Raw genomic sequence first — 6,109 nt, 5'->3', positions numbered from 1 at the left:
ACATAGAAGAAGATGGCGCCCCTTCTCCGACTCATAGTGTCCAGTGGTAGTTTAAGGGTTCTCAGGGAACCTTCTTTCTTTTTGTTGTACTCCTCGGCAGCCTAGATTTTGGAAAGTTGTAATAGGTTAGCCTTGAGTTGAGTACTCCCTGTGTTGAACCATCGTTGTCTATAAAGTCAACCGGTACATAGTTTTATCCTTTTCGTATGGTGTGGATGCTAGGGTGGAGTAAGTTGTGTCGTAACCCTAGGCTGTTTTCGGGGAGCCTGTTCAGTTGGCCGACCCTAGTTTGCGAGCCAGAGTGCGCCAACCGTTGAGGCAGTCTCCGCCTCGTCCGACCCTTTCCGAAGTATGGACCGTGTCCGACCCCTTGGTTTGAGTGGATCAGATTCTAGGAGTCGGTATGTGGCATGTGTGCCTGAAGTGGAGTACCAGGATAAGTAGAGGTTATCTATGCTGAAAATGGGAGGAATGTGCTTCCTCTATGAGGACGTGTGATGCACCATTGGCAAGAGTCGCATTAAAGGATTTAATTCATACGTTCCCATTTGTTGGAGTACACCTAAGGTTATGAAACTAATGGGGCATTAACTCTTGCAGATGGCGCACCGCACTAGGTCTGGATCTATGCCCAGTGGTAGTGATCAGCGACAGGATCTTCCCCCGTCCCCGCCCCCATCGCCGTTGGAGGCAATCCTAGCAACTCAAACTGAGCTGCTAAGGCATCTGGTGCAAGGACAACAGCAATAGCCACAGGGTGGAAGAGCACAGCAGCAGCCGCATATCGCGCGGTACGAGGACTTTCTGGGGACACAGCCCCAGCTGTTCCAAAAGACACAAGAACCGCTCGACGCTGATGCATGGGTTCGTACGATCGAATCCAAGTTCGAGCTCCTCACCGCTCCATGCCCCGACAACAACAAGGCGCGGTTCGCAGCTCAGCAGCTGCGTGGCTTCGCACGGCTTTGGTGGGACCACTACCATGCCATGCTGCCGGCTGGCCACGAGGTCAGCTGGAACGAGTTCAAGACGGCGTTCAAGGCGCATCACATTCCCGAAGGTCTCCTGGAGCGTAAGCTCAACGAGTTTCTGGCCCTCACCCAAGGAACTCAGGATGTGCTGCATTACGCCCAAGCGTTCAATGACCTATGCCGTTATGCTGGCTATCATGCGGACACCGATGAGAAGAAGCGGGACAGATTCCGCCGAGGACTGAGCTTGGAGCTCAGGGAAAGGCTGAACCCCATCAGGGTGGACACCTACAACGAGTTGGTCAACCTGGCCATCTCTCAGGAGGACTGCATGCAAGCTCTCAAGGACGACTAGAAGAGAAAGGCCTCTGTGGCATTTCCGAGTCCGCCGACTCGAAGGTTCCGGATGATTCCTCCACAAACCCCTGGCCGACCCCAGCAGTCAGGGAAATGGATCGCCCGACCCCCACCAGCAACAACGCCTCGTTTTCCAGGCTTCCAGCCGCAAGTGCCCCGGCCGACCCTGCCAACGCCACCTCGCCCGACAGCCAGTAATCGGTGTTTTACCTGCGGCAATGAAGGACATTTTGCAAAGGACTGCCCCAGGAATAAGAATCAGCAGCAAGGCCAGAACCCCATGGCAACCAGAGGAAGAAGGCCCAAGGTGCAAGTCCGACAAGGCCGACTCAACTACACCAGCTTGACCGAACTTCCCGAAGGTGCGTCAGTAATGACGGGTACTTTCCTCATTTTAAATCAAGCTGTTGTTGTGTTGTTTGATTCGGGAGCTTCTCATAGCTTTATCGGGAATAAGGCAAGGGAAAGATGTGGGCTAAGTGTCGGTCACACTAAGGAACCCTACGTGATCGCCACTCCTGGAGGAAGGATAACGTCGGATCAGGTCGTTATTCTTGTACCTCTCCAGCTAGGCCCCACCCTCTTCAAGGAAAACCTTATCATCCTTGACCTAAAGGGCATAGATGTCATCCTTGGTATGGACTGGATGGCCCGACATCATGCTGTTCTAGATACATCAGCCCGATCTCTTTACATCAGTTCACCCTCTCATGGCAGTTTTACCCTATCCTTGACCCATCTTGAGTCTCCGACTCCTTGTGCTTACCCTCTCTTGGGAGCCCGTCTAGAAGACCTCCCTGCTATCTGTGAGTACCCTGATGTGTTTCCAGAAGATTTGCCGGGTATGCCCCCTGATAGAGAAGTGGAGTTTTCCATAGAGTTGATTCCTGGCACAACCCCGATATCTAAGAGACCCTATCGGATGCCACCCGCTGAGTTAGCCGTGTTGAAGACCCAGTTGCATGATCTGTTGGAAAAGGGCTTCATTCGACCCAGTACATCATCTTGGGGTTGCCCCGCCCTGTTTGTGAAGAAGAAAGACGGCAGTTTACGGATGTGTGTGGACTACCGACCCCTCAATGCGGTAACAGTCAAGAACAAGTACCCACTGCCACGCATTGATGTCTTGTTCGATCAGTTAGCCGGAGCAAAAATGTTCTCCAAGATCGATCTTCATTCTGGTTATCACCAAATCAAGATTCGACCTTGCGACATACCCAAGACAGCCTTCTCTACCAGATATGGACTGTACGAGTACCTAGTCATGTCCTTTGGACTCACCAATGCACCCGCTTATTTCATGTACCTTATGAACTCGGTGTTTATGCCCGAGCTGGACAAGTTTGTCGTGGTGTTCATTGATGATATCCTAGTGTACTCGAAGAACGAGGAAGAGCATGCCGACCATCTTCACATAGTTCTCCAACGTCTGAGAGATCACCAGCTCTATGCCAAGTTCTCCAAGTGTGAGTTTTGGTTAGATAGTGTCAAGTTTTTGGGACACACTATCTCCAAAGATGGTATCGCCGTTGATCCCAGTAAGGTGCAAGAAGTCATGGAATGGAAGTCTCCTGCCTCGGTACACTAGATCAGGAGTTTCCTTGGACTGGCAGGTTACTATCGGCGTTTCATACCGGATTTCTCCAAGATAGCTAAGCCGATGACCGAGTTGCTGAAGAAGGAGGTCAAGTTTGTGTGGGACACCAAGTGTGAAGAGGCCTTCAAGACCCTGAAGCACTTGCTGACCACCGCCCCAGTTTTGGCTCAACCCGACCCCTCTAGGCCGTATGACGTATACTGTGACGCCTTTGGTACTGGACTCGGATGTGTTCTTATGCAAGACAGCCGAGTCATTGCCTATGCCTCACGTGCGTTATGACCTCATGAGCTAAACTACCCGACACATGACCTTGAGTTGGCAGCAGTGATACATGCCTTAAAGATATGGAGGCACTACCTAATGGGAGCTCACTGCAACATCTACACCGACCACAAGAGCCTCAAGTACATCTTCACTCAAGCCGACCTCAACATGCGTCAGAGAAGATGGCTAGAGTTGATAAAGGATTATGAGTTGGAAGTGCACTATCATCCTGGCAAGGCCAATGTGGTGGCCGATGCCCTCAGTCGCAAACCCCATTGCAACTGCTTGCTGTCAGCAGCCTTCACCAAAACCCTATGTCACGAGATGGGAAAACTAAGTTTGGAGATTATTCCTCATGGAACCCTTGGTCACATCATCCTTGACTCAATTTTGGAGGACCAAATTCGATCGGCACAAGTTAAGGATGAAGAAATAAAACGGATCATCAGTAAGATCTCAGTAAAGGATAAAGGATATAAGCAATTCCGTCAGGACGAAACAGGAGGTGTGTATTATGGAAACCGACTAGTAGTGCCCGCCGACCCTGAGTTGAGGAAGCAAATCCTAGACGAAGCTCATCTCTCCAAGTTCTCGATCCATCCTGGCAGCAATAAGATGTACCATGATCTTCGTCAAACCTTTTGGTGGAGTGGAATGAAACCAGAGATAGCTCATTATGTTTCGGAATGTGACACCTGTCAACGTGTCAAGGCCAGTCACTTGAAGGTAGCAGGAACCTTGCAGCCGCTACCTATCCCCTCTTGGAAATGGGAAGACATCAGCATGGACTTCATAGTTGGATTACCCATTACAACTCAACGGTATGATTCCATCTGGGTTATAGTGGACCGTCTGACCAAGACGGCACATTTCCTTCCCGTTCGTACCACCTATACGGTCAAGCAATATGCAGAGTTGTACCTCGACCGTATCGTTTCCCTACATGGTATACCCAAGACCATCATCTCTGATCGAGGAGTTCAGTTTGTGGCCCGTTTTTGGGAGCAACTACAAGCATCTATGGGCACCAAGCTCATCCGAAGCTCGACGTATCATCCTCAAACCGATGGCCAAACCAAGAGAGTTAACCAGATTCTTGAAGATATGCTAAGAGCCTGTGTTATCCACTACGATAAAAGCTGGGACAAGTGTCTGCCCTTAGCAGAATTCTCCTACAATAACAGCTATCAGGCCAGTTTGAAGATGGCACCGTTCGAAGCCCTGTATGGCCGGAGATGCAGGACACCCTTGAACTGGTCCCAACCAGGAGAAAGACAGGTTTACGGCCCCGACTTAGTGGCAGAAGCCGAAGAGCAAGGGAAGGTAATTCAAGCAAATGTCAAGGCTGCCCAATCTCGACAGAAGAGTTACTCCGACCAGCGGAGGAGACCCCTGCAGTTCGACCTTGGTGATCATGTGTACCTTAGAGTATCCCCGACCAAAGGAGTGCAGCGGTTTGGAATAAAGGGCAAGTTAGCTCCCCGCTATGTTGGCCCTTATGAGATTGTGGAGAGATGTGGACCCGTTGCTTACCGGATCCAACTCCCAGAACAGCTATCAGCCATACATGATGTTTTTCATGTGTCTCAACTGAAGAAGTGTGTCCGAGTTCCAACAGAGATCTTAGAACAAGAACCGCTTCAGATAGAGCCCGACCTGACCTACGCCGAGTACCCAGATCGAGTTCTTGACCAAAAGGAAAGGCACACCCGATGCCAAGTGGTAAAGATGTACAAGATCCTCTGGAGAAACCACACCGAAGATGAAGCAACATGGGAAACGGACGAGTATCTGAACAAGCGTTTCCCAGGTTTTCTGTCCCATCAAGGAGGTAAGAACAGCACACCCTTGATCCTTGAATCTCGGGACGAGATTCTTTTTAAGAGGGGTAGGCTGTAACGACCGACCCCTAATCCTTCCCAGTTAGGCTTGATCTCAGCCCTTAACCTTAGTCAGTTGTTTTGCTTAACCGCACCTAGGTGCCCAGTCTTCCGCCAAGTCCCGACCCCTGAGATCCGACCCCTTCTTGCTTCGCTCCTCTCCCGACCCCGGCGAGCTCAGTTCCCCGTCGGATCCTGCTGATCTCCCTCACCCGTCCAATCTACCCACCGGTGGACCCGCGAGATCCTTTCCAGATCCCCCACGCCAGCCGCACTCGAGTTGCATGGCCGCCTCAGAGTCTTCCTGCCGCGTGGCTCGTCTTCTCCGACGCCATCGCCCAGTTTTGTCTCTAGCAAGCAACAGGGTGGGTTCCCGCGCCCCTTTTTCCCCAATAGCAGCGGAAACCCTCTGCACCCTTTCTGCAGAACCTCGTCTCCCGCGCCCATCATCACGCCACCAGATCCCGGCCCCAGAGCCCGATGTTGCCCGTCTTTTCCGTCCCTTCCAGCCACAGTTGCGCCGCCCGGTCGTCGCTACACGACGATTCCTCCACCGCCAACCCCGACCGCGGCCGCGACAGTTCTTTTCCTCGCTCTGTCAGACGCCGCCCGACAATCTGTTGTTCCGTGCTCTCCCCCGTGCCCGCGTCCGCCTGTCTTCTCACCTGTGCGCCCTCGATTCTAGCGCCATTTAACCGGTCGCTTCCATCGCCTCTTCCGCACGACGACGCCCGCTCTCCGCCAAATCTCAACCACCAATCTACCCGCCCCTACGCCGCCCTGACGGCAGAACGCAATGATCGCTGGCGTCACCCCCGGAGGTCTGCAGCACCGCCCTGGTTGCTCAATCGCCGCCACGGCAGAGCACTCCATTGCTTCTCCCCGGCCTTCGCGCCGCTCCCCTTCTCTCTCTCCGTGACGTTTCCGTTCCTCTGCTCCAGCAGCTATAAAAGGAATGCCCCCGTCGCCGGAGTTCCCTCCGCCTCTGTTGCCTTCAGCTTCTCCATCCCTCTGCTCAAGCTCCTAGCGCCATCCAC

This window comes from Setaria viridis, chromosome 1 (genome assembly GCF_005286985.2).
Source record: "Setaria viridis chromosome 1, Setaria_viridis_v4.0, whole genome shotgun sequence".
In the NCBI taxonomy this organism is placed as follows: Eukaryota; Viridiplantae; Streptophyta; class Magnoliopsida; order Poales; family Poaceae; genus Setaria; species Setaria viridis.
Note: the sequence above shows the minus strand (reverse complement) of the source record.